The 16113-nt window shown below is 35.9% G+C and overlaps 1 long non-coding RNA gene across 1 annotated transcript in view; it reads left to right on the top strand.

The window, feature by feature from the left end:
* LOC115942729 (uncharacterized) overlaps positions 1–15610 on the top strand; it is a 66339-nt gene extending 50729 nt beyond the window's left edge. Inside the window, exons 9-10 of the long non-coding RNA XR_014147091.1 lie at positions 12887–12992; positions 15555–15610. This is a non-coding gene — a long non-coding RNA (uncharacterized LOC115942729). The remainder of the gene's footprint in view (positions 1–12886; positions 12993–15554) is intronic.
* Positions 15611–16113: the final 503 nt, after the last annotated feature.

Raw genomic sequence — 16113 nt, 5'->3', positions numbered from 1 at the left:
ACTTGCTCACTCTCTCTCAATAAATAAATATTTAAAGTTACGTGAGAATAGGACAGTTAAATATAAGTGTGTCTACCAGATTCATCTCCCAAGATAAGAAGTATAAAACTTGTTATGTCAATTATATCTTAATAATAATTTTTTAAAAATTAAAAAATAGCTTCTTTATTAAATGCACTTTATCAATCTTCACAGATTGGAAAAAGAGAAAGTGTACTTTGGAAAAGCTGACATTATTTTACTGCCCACCTTATTTATCTTTATGTTGTAGGATTTAAAGAGATGAAATACTGCAAATAAAATAACATTCAAACAAAATATTTGCCACATTCTCAAGTTAAACATATCCCCTTCCCTTCCTGAATCATCTCCTTTTACTTTTACAGTGTAGCCTCTAAAAGTCACTCTGTGTTATGTATTCATAGTAGTATACCTTAGGATGGATGCTCTGATTTCAGCTTCAGAAAAAAAAAAACAAAAAGAAGAAAAAATCAAGCAATAGAATTTTGATAATAGAACACATTTCCTTAAATTTTATTCCAATCTTATTTAGATTTAACACAATTTTACAAAGTATTTACACCTCACACAAATATGTTTATATATGTTCGAGGTGAAAGTGGCAAAGTTTGAAACATAAGAAAAATAAAAGTCATTCTGAGTCTGAAAGACTATCTCACATTAGGACATTTAATTAAAGCTAAAATGTCTGTTATATCTTGATCAGAGGTGACCTTTCTTTACAATTACCCAGAATTACCAACATTACACATAAAAACTTCACTATGCTCTCTGTTTTATTGCCTTAGTCACTAAATTGGGGTTGTTAAGAAAAAAAAAAAAAGCCCATTCATTTGCTTCAAACACCTCTGCCTTCTCTTTCGTGAGTTAACGAAGAATTACCAACGGTATGCTGCCTGTAGATAGGTGATTAAGAACTGCTTAGTTTTTGCTAATTGCTAATTGTATTTTATTCCTGTGTACTTTGCACTGGTCACTAAATACTATATGTAAGCTAAATCTTTACCGTATATCCTTAGGAAAGTGAGAAAGAAAAGAGCCCCAGTTGCCCCATAAAATAGATAAAATAGACTCATACCAAGACATACCATTGCAAAATTTTGGTATACTGGAAATGGTGTTCTAGAAAGAAAATAACAGTTTACATAACAGAATCAAAAGTCAAAATTGTTGCATACTTCTCACTGGAATAGAGGAATTCAAGGTTATTTGTGGTTCACCTTCAAAATTCTGAAGAAAAATTACTTCCAACCTAAAATTCTATACCAAGAAAAAATTTAATCAAGATTTAGGGTAGGATAAATAAACTCTAGCCAGGCAAGTTTTAAGAAATATATTTTCCATGTTCCTTTGTTCAAGAAGCTACTGAAAGCTGAATTCTTTAAAATGAGGGAATAATTCAAGAAAGAACTGACAAACCAAAAATAGTAGTTCCAACCCAACAGAGAGATAAAGTTAATAACCATGATGCTCATGAAGAGAGATCACAGGACAAAAAAATGCAGGCATAGTGGATAATTCATCTATAGTGGAACATGGCAGAGGCTCTGTAAGAAACTCCATTAGGATGATGAAATGATGGAATATCTGATACACTTGAGCATTTTGAGAGATTTAGATAAACTGTGAAAAGTTTGGATGGAATTGTTGATAAATACATGGAAAGTTAAGCAAGTAAGAAAATACAGTTATTAGTTCTAAACAAATAGATTTAAGCAGCAAAAGAAGAATAATCATGATTTCCTTCCCTGGTTCAACTGGGTTCAATTATATTTATATAGCCACTCCAGCTCTCTATTAGTTATTGTTTCCATGGTGTATCTGTTTTCTATTATTTTACTTTCAACATATTGGTATCTTTGTGAGGGTGTCTCTTTATAGAGCATATGAGTAAATTTTTTTGAACTATTCCACTGATCTTTGTCTTTTGATCAGAATATTTAATACATTTACAGTTAATGTAATTACTGATAAGGTAGGATTTGTCTATTACTTTGATATTTGTTTTTTATGTCTTCTTTGTTCCTTTATTCTTCCACTACTAGCTTTATTTTGTATCTTAAATAGATCTTTTTAGTATACCATTTTATTCATTTGTGATTTATTTATTATTCTTTTTGAGTTATTTTATTAGTGGTTGCCCTCAAGATTCCAATAAACAACTTAATCTAATTTGGATTAATACCAATTTAATTTTTTTAAGTTTCTCCATGCTCTTTTTTATTACTAAGTTTTTTAATTTTAACTCCAGTACAGTTAACATACAATGTTATATTGATTTCAAGTATACAATATGTTGATTCAACAATTCTAAACATTATTCAGTGTTCATCATGATTAAGTGTACTTTTAATCCCCATCATCTATTTCACACATCTCCCTACCCATCTTCCCTCTGGTAACCCTCAGTTTTTTCTCTATACTTAAAAATCTGTTTCTTGATTTGTCTCTCCCTTTTTCCATTTCTTTTGCTTGTTTCTTAAGTTTCACATATGAGTGATATATATTTGTCTTTCTCTGACTGATTTATTTCACTTAGTATTATACCCTCTAGATCCATCCATGTTGTTGCAAATGCAAAAATTACCTTCTTCTTTATGGTTGAATAATATTCCATTGTATGTGTGTATATATATATACCACATCTTTATCTATTCATTATTTGATAGATACTTGGGCTGCTTCCATAGTTTCGCTATTTTAAATAATTTTGCAATGAACATAGGGGTGCATATATCCTTTTAAATTAGTGTTTTTGTATTTTTGGGGTAAGTACCCAGTAATGTGATTACTGGATTGTAGGGTAGCTCTCTTTTTAACTCCATACTGTTTTCCACAGTGGCTGCACCAGTTTGCATTCCTACCAACAGTGCACCAGGGTTCCTATTTCTCCATATCCTTGCCAAAACTTGTTTTTTCTTGTGGTTTTGATGTTAGCCATTCTGACAGGTGTGAGGTGATATCTCACTGTGGTTTTGATTTGCATTTTCCTGATGATGGTTGATGTTGAGCATCTTTTCATGTGTCTGTTGGCCATCTGGATGTCTTCTTTGGAGAAATGTCTGTTAATGTCTTCTGCTCATTTTTTAATTGGATTATTTGTTTTTTGGGTATTGAGTTGTATAAATTCTTTATAAATTTTGGATACTAACCCTTTATTGGATATGTCATTTGCAAATATCTTCTCCCATTCAGTAGGTTGTCTTTTAGTTCTATTGATTGTTTCCTTTGCTGTGCAGAAGCTTTTTATTTTGATGAAGTCCCAATAGTTTATTTTTGCTTTTATTTTTCTTGCTTCAGGAGACATACCTAGAAAAATGCTGCTATGGCTGATGTCAGACATATTACTGCCTGTGCTCTCTTCTAGGATTTTTACGGTTTCAGATCTCACATTTAGGTCTTTAATCCTTTTTTGAGTTTATTTTTGTATATGGTGAAATAAAGTGGTCCAGTTTCATTCTTTTGCATGTAGCTATCCAGTTTTCCCCACAGCATTTCTTGAAGACACTGTCATTTTCCCCTCATATATTCATTCCTCCTTTAATTGATCATATAACTGTGGGTTTATTTCCGGGTTTTCTATTCTGTTCCATTGATCTATGTGTCTAGTTTTATGCCAGTACCATACTGTTTTGATTACTACAGCTTTGTAAGATAACTTGAAGTCTAGAACTGTAAAACATCCAGTATTGTTATTTTTTTTCAGGATTGCTTTGACTATTTGGGGTCTTTTGTGGTTCCATAAAATTTTTAGGATTGTTTGTTCTAGTTCTGTGAAAAATGGTGTTGGTATTTTGATAGGGAGTGCATTAAATCTGTAGACTGCTTTGGGTAGTATAGACATTTTAACAGTATTTTTTCCTCTAAACCTTGAGCATGGAATGTCTTTCCATTTCTTTGTGTCATCTTGAATAGCAATTTAATTTCAATAGTACACAAAAACTTTGCTCCAATATAACTCTGTTCCCTCCTCCCTTCTTTGTGCTTTTATTGTTATATAAATTACATTTTATACATTTTAATCTCATAACACAGTTTTATAATTATTGCTTTTGTAGTTGTCTATTAAGTCAGAAGAAAAGGGTTACAGACAAAAACATATTTATTTATGTAGTTACCTTTATAAGTCTCTATTTTTGTGTGTGAACTTGAGTTACTCTCTAGTGTCCCTTCATTTCAGCCTGAAATACTGTTTTTATTATTTCTTGTAGTTTAGGCCTTCTACTCACAGATACTTCTAGGTTTTGTTTTCTGGGAATGTCTTAGTTTCACCTTCATTTTTGAAGGATGGTATTGCTGCATACAAAATTCTTAAATGACAGTCTTTTTCTTTCAGCACTTTAAATATGTAATCCCTTCTGGCTTCCATAGTTTCCTGTGAGAAATCAGATATCCTATTGAAGATCCCCTGAAATGATGAGTTATGTTTTTCCTTTCTGAATTCAAGATTCTCTTTTTGTCTTTGTCTTTTGACAATTTGACTATGTTATATCTAAGTGTGCATAAATTTGGGTTTATCCTCCTTGGAGTTTGTTGAGCTTCTCAGATGTAAAAATTAATTCTTTTCATCAAATTGAAGATGTTTCAGGGCGCCTGGGTGGCTCAGTTGGTTAAGCATCTGACTTCAGCTTAGGTCATGATCTCAGGTTCCTAGGATCAAGCTCCACATCTGACTCCCCACTCAGCGGGGAGTCTGCTTCCCTCACTTTCTGCATGCCCCCCCACACCCCCACACCCCGCTCCTCCTTTCTCTGCCTTTCCCTCAAATAAATAAAATCTTTTTTTTTTATTTAATGAAGATATTTCTGGTCATTCCTTCTTCAAATATTCCCTCTACCTCTTTATCTTCCTCCTCTTCTTCTGAAACTCCCATTATACATATGTTAGATGCTTGATGGTGTCCCATAGGTCTCTTAGACTCTATTAATTTTTCTTCCTTCTTTTTTCTTATTCCTTAGACTAAATAATCTCAACTGATTTATCTATAAGTTCACTGATTCTTTCTTATGCAAATTCAATCTGCTGTTGAGCCCCTCTAGTGAATTTTTCATTCTATTATATTTCTCAACTCCAAAATCTCTATTTGGATCTTTTTATAATTTCTCTCCCTTTGTTGATAGTCTTTATTTGACAAGACATCATTCTCAGACTTTCTTTTAATTATTTAGGCATGATTTCCTTTGGTTCTTTAAACATATTCATAATAGATGATTTAAAGTCTTTGTCTAGTAGTTCAACATCGGGGTTTTTTCTTTTTTTTTTTTTAAGATTTTATTTGTATTTATTTTTGAGAGAGAGAGAGAGCATTAGCAGGGAGAGGAACAGAGGGAGAAGACTCCCCACTGAGTAGGGAGCCCAGTGCAGGACTCGATCCCAGGACCCTGGGATCATAACCTGAGCCAAAGGCAGAATGCTTAACTGACTGAGCCACCCAGGTGCCTAACATCTGGGCTTTTTCAAGGAATATTTCTATTAACTGTTTTCCCCCTGCTGTATATATAGACATACTTTCTGGTTTTTGTTTTGTTTTGTTTTGGGGGTTTTTGTTTTGTTTTGTTTTTTTGCATGCCTCATAATTTTAATTGAAACGGGGACATTTTAAAAGATATAATGTGGCATTTCTGGAAGTCAGGTACCTACCCAATCCATGGCTTACTATGATTGTTGAATTTTGTTTTGTTGCTCTTTTTTGTTGTTTTTAGTGACTTTTCTGGACTAATTCTGTGAAGTCTGTATGCCCTGTTATGTTTTGCTACTTTTATCTTTCCTTGGTTTTCTTTGTAGTCAGCTAATGTTTGGACACAGATTTTTTTAAATGTCTTCCACCTTTTGCCTAAATCTCTAGGTATATATTGGGATTCTGACAGTTACCATCCTGCCTTAGCCTTCACTTCCTGATTGCACAGAGCCTCTTGGTTAGACAGAGATGAGAAATAAGGGTGTTCTCAGGTTTTTTTTTTTTTCTGGACATGCACATAGTCCTGCACAGGCATGGCCCTCTAGATTCCCAGAGATATGTTGGAGCTTTTCACATTCCCCTGTTAACATCTCATTTCCCAGATATTCTTTTAAAGTCTTTTGGCCATCATTTTGTTTACCCTAGCTGGTATTCCTGCCTCAAGTGGCTTCAAGGTTAAACAGTTTCCTGTGATTGTTTTTGATAAACACTCTTAGAATAGGGCTTTTCCCACTGAATAACTTGTAAGTCTAGTCAAATAATGATGAGTCCTATGAAAAAGGATTTTCTAGCAAATTCCACACATGTCAAAAAATGACAATTCTTTGAGGATGGAACATTTTAAGGGGCTTCAAACCTGGTCAGCCCCTTTCCATGTCTGCTAGGATGCTGGTTTTCAAGGCTACTGTGGAGATGATGAGAAAAGGATGGGAATAGGGCAAGTTAAAATGCTCACTGTTCTTATCAAGTTTCAGCAGTGTTTCTTGAAACACTCCTTGGATTCCTTCAAATTAATTTTCGAAGTTCTGAAAAAGTTGATTTTGACAATTTTTGCCTGTGTTCTCATTGCTTTTATGGAGGAGTGAATTTTCAGAGGTCCTTAACTCCACCATTCTGGAAGTCCCACTCCCCAAAAGCGTTTAAATGATAAGGTAAACACTGATTGTTGTTTTAACCAAAATTATATTGTATTGGCAGGATGGGGGGAAGGGGGATAAATGTTTGAAGGGTGCTTTAATGTGATACAAACAGGGGTAGAGAGAAAACTCAATCTTTATCTTCTTCAGTGGGAAGTTAAGAGAAAATGCCCCAAACTAAAAAATCCAGAAGCTGGCGTTTCAATAACATCATTTAGAGACAACGCAAGTAAATACTAAATTGACCAGCTTAAGTCTTTTTCTCCCTGGCTGCTTGAAGCTCAGCCCCCGTCATGAATGACACAGTAACTATCTGGGCCAGGAAGTTCATGACTAACCAACTACTTCAGCAGAAGTAGTAAAACATCACTGATGTTCATTACACCAGAACGGCTACAATACCTAAGACAGAAATTCAGGAAAAACTTGCTAAAATGTACAAGACCAAGCCAGATGTCATCTTTGTATTTGGAGTCAGAACCTATTTTGGTGGTGGCAAGACAACTGGCTTTGGCATGATTTATGATTCCTTGGATTATGAAAAAAAAAAAGAAAAGAAAAAAGAACCCAAACATAGACTTGCAAGGCATGGCCTGTATGAGAAGAAAAAGATCAAAAGAGCAAAAGAGGGTGCCTGGGTGGCTCAGTCATTAAGCGTCTGCCTTCAGCTCGGGTCATGATCCCAGGGTCCTGGGTTCGAGCCCTGCATTGGACTTCTTGCTCAGTGGGAAGCTTGCTTCACCCTCTCCCATTTTCCCTGCTTGTGTTCCCTCTCTCGCTGTGTTTCTCTAGGTCAAATAAATAAATAAAATCTTAAAAAAAAAAGAAAACAGCAAAAGAAACACAAGAACAGAATGAAGAAAGTAGAGGGACTGCAAAAGCCAATGCTGATGCTGGCAAAAAGTGAGCTGGAGATTGGACAACAGAAGGAGTAAAGATTCTGCAGTGACCTTATCTGTGGTGATTGTGCAGTTTTTTCATGAGAGGATTAATAAACCAAGAACTTTTAATAAATAAATAAATATGTGTACACATACATATCTAAATTAATTAATCAGCTTAAAAAGGTAAAATGGTAGCATTTTGTGAGAGGCAACAGAGAGGCTAGGATGCAGGTATGAGATAGATCACCAGCAGTCTGGTTGATGCTGGTGATGATGCTTTAGTTAGATCATCTGACACCAACTGCATTCTTATAGGCCACAGAGAGAAGATTTTGATGATGATGGAGAAGTTCCTGTTGAGCTCCATGGCAAGAATCATGTCATTGTGCCATTCTGCCTACTCCACTTCTAAGAATTGGGGCCAGTGGTCAGTCCTGGTTCCTTTTGCTGCACACAGGAGCAACCTCAAAGTTCCTTGCCTCATGCCTTGAGGGAAGGAGCCTCTAACCTCTTTCCCCTGGACTCATCTCTGTCACCAATGAAGTGCAAAAATCCACTGGATCTACTCAGCACCCACCTGCCCTCAGAAGCTTACAGCTTGGTAGGGCTTGCAAAGTACAGTTTGCTGGTAGGCAAGTGCCATTAGCATAGAACTACTCACTGGCTGACTGTGCACTGTGGCTTAAATCTTGAATGTTACCACTGCATGCCTAGGTTCTGGCTTCTCCAGCAGCTGCTTGATGGCACAATCTGGAAATGCTGAGGAGTTGATATTCAGTGGAGTCAACTGCTGCACTTACCACGAAGCCAAGACCAGCTAGGTAATGAACACACTGTTATTTTTTCCCCATGTTTCTTTCCTTTCCTTTACTTCATTTTTCCCTCACTCTTAGATTTCTGGGATCACACCAAAATATATATATATACAGAACATAAGTTTTTCCCTTGAACCCTATTATCTACGGATCCCAAGCAAGAGATTATAGTTTTTCTTAACATACCTATAAAGCTATATTTCTTTTTGACTAGGTGCATACATGATGTTCATTAAAATGGAATCTTAAAGAAAGAAAAAATGGGAGAAAAAAGATACTAGAGAATGTGCTGCATCTATATGAGAAAGTAAACGAAGAAAGGAGATATTTCATCCAAAAAACATGGAATTCATCAAAAGAGAAGTCCTAGAATGGGAACTAAGGTATGGATCCAGAGTAGAGCAAGAAAACAGAGGTTAATAGGAGGGAGGTCAGGACAATGACTTTCTAAACTGTGTACATTTACTACTTTGATTACATATAAAATTAATTAAAATGTATAGATAGCTTCCAGATGTTTCATTTCTGAACTATGTGGTACATTCCTAGAACGGGGCGGCAGCACACAAAAGTACAAGACAAGTAGCCAACAGAGAGCCATAGGGAGCAGGGCAGGGTCTTTACACAAGGAGAAGCAGAGCAGCATGTAGGATGTCAATTTGAGATGGAGCAAAACTATCACCAGGTTCAGGATTAACTACGGATTGGAGATGCATGTACAGATTAGAAATTGATGGGTGGTATCTCAGGGCTCAGACAGTGAAAACTGAGATCGACTTAAGTTGCCACAAAGCACTGAGATGGATCAGACAGGTTCCCAGGCAAATGGTTTGAATACTAGAAAGTCAGGGATCTAATTAAGATTAATAATGGATCAAGAATTTAGGCAAGGAATCAAACAGCAGGAATAGAACACCTTTCAGAAAAACAAACAAAACAAAATTTGGCATTCTAAAGACATTTTGACTCAGGTCAGGGACTATTTCTGAACATAAGAACCAGCTGCCTTTATTGTCTACCTTGAAGCTTTCAGCTGGAGTCCTTGAGGGTAGGTTAGATCTCTAGACTGGAGTGGGGAATGAGGAAGCAGCATTTCTTGTGTAATATAAATCATATTTTAGTGATATATGTCATAAACTTTCAATAAAATGGCACAGTTAACATTTTATGTGTTTGATAAATTGAAGCTGGTATTCCTTCCATCTCCAGAAGTGTATAAGTCACTATTTTGAGCCAGAAGGGATAAAAAACCCCATTTTCTTCTGGGATATTTTTCTAGAACTGATGGCCTCTACAACAATAATCAAAATTGCTTTCCCACATAGTTTTATAAGGTACACAGTGGAGGGTGGCAAACCTTGTCTGATCTAAATCACCCCTTCTGGGTGTGAATGTTATTCCTATGCAGCAGTAGAGAAATAATCTCCACTGTGACTTCTCTCCTCTCACTCCAATTCATTCATCCATGGAAATGACTGGTCAGAAATGGGCTCTCAGACCAGTTGTCCATCTTCACAGGGAAAAAAAAAAGGTTATTAATTTAACTAAATAATTAAGAATTTAAACCTTAATTACACCTCTAGAATATTCTAGAACTCTACCAGGGACCAGGGCTACAAGATAAACAGGGCACAGTGACTGCCCTCAAGAAGCTCACATTCTAGTGAAGAATGGAGGCAAGAATACAACCCTTTTCCCCACTGTGATTAGTGCTGATTAGGACAAGGGCATAATGTTATGGAATCCCTCTTGGGAGTACCTAACCTAATCTTAGGAATAGGAAAGCTTTTTGGAGTAAAGACTTTATTCAAAAGGGTATTGCAATCAGGGGAAGGTGACTGTTGCAATAGGGAGAATACATAGACTATAAGATCTGATAGGTCATGCAAAACAAAAAAAAAATTTTTTTTATAGGGAGGGAGAGAAAAGCTAGAGGGAATCAGGTATGGGGGAGTGCGATGAGTAGGTATCATCAGATAATTATCAGGGCAGGTCTTTTCTTGCAGTCTGCTGATCATCTGGAGAGGCTGTTAAGGAGGGCTGTTCTGCCCCCAAAGCCCAAGGGTGGGGCAAAGTTCAGGAACCTAAAAGGAGAAGCCTGACTAAAGTTTGTCAAGTGAAGCATTTTGTCCAGATTGGTCAGCAGGGACAAACAATTCACCCAATCATTTAAGAGGAAAAGAATGGGAATGGGAGGGTCTGTGTCTGGCCTTGTCATAGGTAAACAAGGAGGGCATCAATAAGTCCTATTTAAGAAGAAGACTGGCTCTTTGCAGTAAGCCTTTTCCTGGAGCACAAAAGAATTGGAATTGGGGGATTTATTAATCATAGCTTTTTCTAGTAGCATAGGGCTCAGGTAAAGTTCGATATTATCAATATCTACACTGATACTATTAAGCAAACCAAGGGGGCATTTGAGATGCAGGAAACAGCTATGAGGCAGGATAAACATGGTATATTCAAGGGATATGAGGAATTGGAGCAGTTGGCCTTGGAAGTAGGAGACTGAAGTCTACTGTAGCAATTCAGAAAGAAATGTTCACTTGAATTAAGGAGTGGTGGTCAAGTACCAGATAAATGTTGGCCTGTGAGATGGAGTAAAGCTGTTGTAAAGGGAAATCTAGTCAGCATGAGCTATAAAACTACCAAAGATTTACTAAGGAAGAAGTGTACCTCAGTTGAGAAAGCAATTAAAGGAGTAATCAGATCAAGAGGGTGGACACTCCGGTGGATCTAAGATAAGGTATCAGATCCTTATATACAGAAGGCCAAGAGGCAGAACTACATAAAACAGACCTACTTTCTGGGCAATGGTTTTTTGGATATGATTCCTAAAGCACAGGCAGCAAAATAAAAAATAGACAAATGGTTAAAAGCCTCTGTACAGCAAAGGAAACAGTCAACAGAGTGAAAAGGCAAACTACTGAATATGGAAAAATACTTGTAAACCATACATCTGATAAGGTGTTAAAATCCAAAATATATAAGGGACTCATACAATTCAAGAGCAAAAAAACTAATAACCTATTTAAAAAGTGGACAAAAAAAGTGAATAGACATTTCTGAAAAGACACACAAATGGTCAACAGGTATATGGAAGACTGTTCAACATTACTAATCATCAGGGAAGTGTAAAAACCACGATGAGCTATCACCTCATATCCATTAGAATGGGTACTATCAAAAAGACAAAAGAACAAATGTTGGCAAGGATGTGAAGAAAAAGGAATCCTGTTCACTGTTGGTAGGAATGAAAATTAGTCCTGACATTACGGAAAACAGTATGGAGATTCCTCAAAAAATTAAAAATAGAACTACCATATGATCAAGCAATCCTACTTCTAGGCATAGATCCAAAGGAAATAAAATCAGTAGCCAGAAGAGATATTATCTGCACTGTCATGTTCATTGTAGCATTATTCACAGTAGCCATGATAGCCAATGTGGATAGCCATTTATCCACAGGTGAATGGATAAAGAAAATGTGGTCTATACATACTATGGAATATTATTCAGCCTTAAAAAAAATGAAATCTGGTCATTTGTGACAACATGAATGAACCTGGAGGATACTGTGTTGGGGGAAATAAAACACAGAAAGACAAATACTGTATGTAGAATCTAAAAAAGTTGAAGTTATGGAAGCAGACAGTAGAATGGTAATTGTGAGGGAGGGGTAGGGGAAACTGGGGAGATGTTAGCCAAAGGGTACTAAGTTTCAGTTATACAGGATGAATAAGTTCGGGAGATCTAACATACACCATAATGACTATAGTTAATAATTACTATATTGTCACTTGAAATTTGCTGAGATCTTAAATGTTCTCACCACTCACATAAAAACAACAAACTGAATTGATGGATATGTTAATTAGCTTGATTGTGCTAATCATTTCACAAAGTATACATACACTAAAACATCATGTTGTACACTATACATATACATAATTTTTATGTGTCAGTTATACCTCAGTAAAGCTGGAAAATAAATTTTTAAAAAATGTTAAAGACCTACTTTAAGCTAATTAGATGACTATGAACCCACTGTAATATGAGGTACTTCACCACCATGTTCACATTTTCAGTATCAGTAGCTTTGAATTAAGCAATACATTCATTGTTAGTCACATTTCAGGACTTAGCTAAGTTAATGTATCCAGTACTATTCCAGAGCTTTAAGTACATCACTTGTGCTAGAGGCCCATGACTCAAAGGTATATTCCCATTCCCATCCCCAGACATGGTTGCCAGAGCAATTTCCCTAAACACCATACCCAAGAAATGAAACTCCAACTTCCTAGAAGTTCCACAAAATCAAGCCCACTTTCCTTCCAGACAACAAGTAAAATGAATTATTTGCCAAAATCTGCTTAACATAGTCATTGTCAACAAACATTAATATTAAGTCAGTAGAGTTTCTTGGGGTATGGGCTTTTTTGTTTTGTTTTGTTTTATACTGTTTGTACTGATGAAATTAATTGGGAAACTATCACTTCTCTTATCATTGGATAGTTTTTGCATACGCTATAGTCTATAATATTAATCTTTTTAAGTAGACCTTCTCTCTTCCAGTCATCTATCCAGCAATTACTGAGTGACTGTGATGTGCCAGGAAATGTGCTGTGTTCCAGGACTACCAAAATGAGTGAGACAAGGCTCTAGACTCAAGGATTTTATGGTAATGAAAAGGATAAGCATCCATGTAGTTACAACATATTGTATATGTATCACATACTAATTTACAATCTATGATGTGAGCTCTTTCATTCCCTGAAATCTCATTCAGCCCCTGGCTTGTTTTTGTATGGCTGGGGAGTTAAGAATGTTCTTTACGTTTTTAAAGGGAAAGAAAGAAAGAAAGAGAGAGAGAGAAAGAAGAAAGAAAGAAAAGAAAGAAAGAAGAAAGAAAGAAAGAAAGAAAGAAAGAAAGAAAGAAAGAAAGAAAGAAAGAAAGAGAAAGAAAGAAAGAAAGAAAGAAAGAAAGAAAGAAAGAAAGAAAGAAAGAAAGAAAGAAAGAAAGAAAGAAAGGAGGGAGGGAGGGAAGAAGGAAGGAAGGAAGGAGAGAAAGAAGGAAGGAAGGAAGAACAGATTCCTTATATGCCTGCAAAGGCTAAAATATTTATTATCTGTTAACAGAAAAGGTTTGCTGACCTCTTCTCTAGACCAGTGAGTCTTAAATGAAAGTTTTCCTCAAAATTATTTGTGAACTTTATTAGTTGTTTTAAATACACATGGTGGATGGGATCCTGGCATTGGTATTTTTACTTAGAATCAGGTGATTCTCATGTGTACTGTGGTTGAGAAGCTTTGCTCTATGCACTTTGCCTAAGACAGTTTCCAGAACAGTGACCTGGGTTTATAGAGACTCTTAGTAAGGACTTTTTTCATTAACATGGCTTACCATATATACCACAGAAAACCTTTTACCTTATTTCACATGCCTTAGTGCAATAGTCCCCTACCTTTTATATAATAGCATTTTAAATTAACACTGTTCTTTGAAAGGCAGAAAACACATTCACATCTATTATATAATTTGATCTTAATTATGGCCTAGAATTACTACTTTACAGATAAAAAAAACTAAGGTTTAGAGAAGTCAAGTGCTCAAGGTCATATAGGGCTTCTGATTCCTACTTTATTGTTCTTTCTCAACATTGTCTCCTACTTACTTTTCTGATTCTCCATTGAAATAGACTACACAGTCTATTCTTACTACCCAGTAGCAAAATTTCATTACATTCCATAAATCTGTTAGCTAAAGAACGTAATTCCTGTTTAACTTGAGAGGCTGTATGTCTTAAGGCAGACTTGTGTTACAATAATTCCTCTAATTTGCAAGCACTTTTTCACATATATTATGTACTTGAAATAAACTAGAAGCTAACTCCTACTCGGGTATAAATGGAGAAAAAAGTATCTCTCTAGAGCATTATTCAACATAAAGCTCATGAAATAATTTGCAGAGGCACAAGGTTCATCCTGCCTAAGCAAATTAAACAATTTTGTTAACCCTGATGTCTTTTGTTAGAAGTGAAATTTATGATGACTGTATTGGCTCTGCACTACATAGCACCCAGAAGTCTTTGTTTGCTCTCAGCTAGAGCTATTTATACCCCAGGACATTGATATTCTTCTACTTAATAAAAAAATATTCCAACCAAAAATAAATAAAAATGCCACATTCTTTTGAATATGTAAAGCAAAAACAAAGGTAAAATAATCAAAGAATTATTTACATTTTGGACATATTTTTTTTTTAAGATTTTATTTATTTATTTGACAGAGAGAGACACGAGAAGGGAACACAAGCAGGGGGAGTGGGTGAGGGAGAAGCAGGCTTTCCGCTGAGCAGGGAGCCCGATGTGGGGCTTGATCCTAGGACCCTGGGATCGTGACCTGAGCTGAAGGCAGGCACTTAACGACTGAGCTACCCAGGCATCCCATTTTGGACATATTCTTACTTTATTCTTTCCACAAGTCTTTATTTTTGACCAATCATTATATTCAGAAAATGTCAGAAGATAATAACTTAAACACATCCCTTATTAGATTGTGTGTTTGTCAGTTTCATTGATAATACGGATGTTAGAAATGACAGAGTAACACATTTTAACCCGGTATTGGCATAACTTGGGAGGATATTTAATGCTGCTATACAGGAAGCATCAGGATATCCATGTTGCTGTCCAAGGTGGGAAACGGAGAGAGGGAGGGCTCAGTTAGGAATAAACTTAGAAATTCATGCCAAAGTGGAGAGTGGAAAATAGAATTCTATAACATCCACTGTATGCAGAACACAAAGGTCGAAGGATTCTGAGTACACTTAAAAAACAAAACAAAACAAAAAAACACCAGACTTCATTTTTAGAGCAGTTTTCTGTTTCTAGAAAATTGTGCAAAATTATACTTCTCCTCTCCCTTTACTGTTTCCTCTAACACTGACACCTTGCAATGGTGTGGTACATCTGTCTCAACTGTTAAACCTATATGGATAGATTACTGAGTATAGTTTTTAGAGACAACAAGTTTAAGTCATGTAAATCAAAAGAAAAGCTATTTGAGGCTAGTAAGTAATAATGGGCCTTTTGAAAAGAATATTGGAGGAAGTAAAGTCTTATAAAGAGTTTGCTAATTCAAAGGAAAGAGGATAAGATTGGTTTTCCTAGGGGCTTCTAAAAAAAGAAGGTTCTTTACTTTTTTCTGTGGTAGCTTCCAAGCTAGCCTTCTCTTTCTACAGTCATTTTGCTGCCACAAGAGAAACTACTTTAGGATGAAGACGACAATGTAGAAGACAGAGAATAGAGAGCAACAAAATAAAACAAACAACTCTTGTTTTGATATCCTTGAGTCACTGAATCAAACCAGTCCTGAAGCCCACTCTATCTATATTACTTCACAATCGGGTGAGCCAGTAAATCCTCTTTACTAATGAAGCTAGTTTCAGTTGGATTTTCATTGCTTGCAACATGAAGAATTATAATGATGTGATATTTATACTTAAGATAACCACAGAGTTGTGTTGTTTATCTTCAGTGTTCCCATCAAACACTGTTATGGATGGATATCCAGATCAAGTGGGTGTTTACCTGACTGCTACAATCAAGATGCCGCAAACTAGTGGTAAACTAGGTAAACTGCAACTCATGAGCCAAAATTTCTTCCCTAATCCTTTTTCATTTCTGCCTGGGAGTAGTTGCCCTTATATATGGTTGTTAACTGCACTGGGAAAGATCACTGTGCCTGAAGAAACATTAGGAGTATGTCCAAAGGCCCAAGATACAAAGATATTTTGAACA

This window comes from Leptonychotes weddellii, chromosome 7 (genome assembly GCF_054177405.1).
Source record: "Leptonychotes weddellii isolate Sample4059 chromosome 7, ASM5417740v2, whole genome shotgun sequence".
Classification (NCBI taxonomy): Eukaryota; Metazoa; Chordata; class Mammalia; order Carnivora; family Phocidae; genus Leptonychotes; species Leptonychotes weddellii.
Note: the sequence above shows the minus strand (reverse complement) of the source record. Positions and strands in the feature narration are given on the sequence as shown.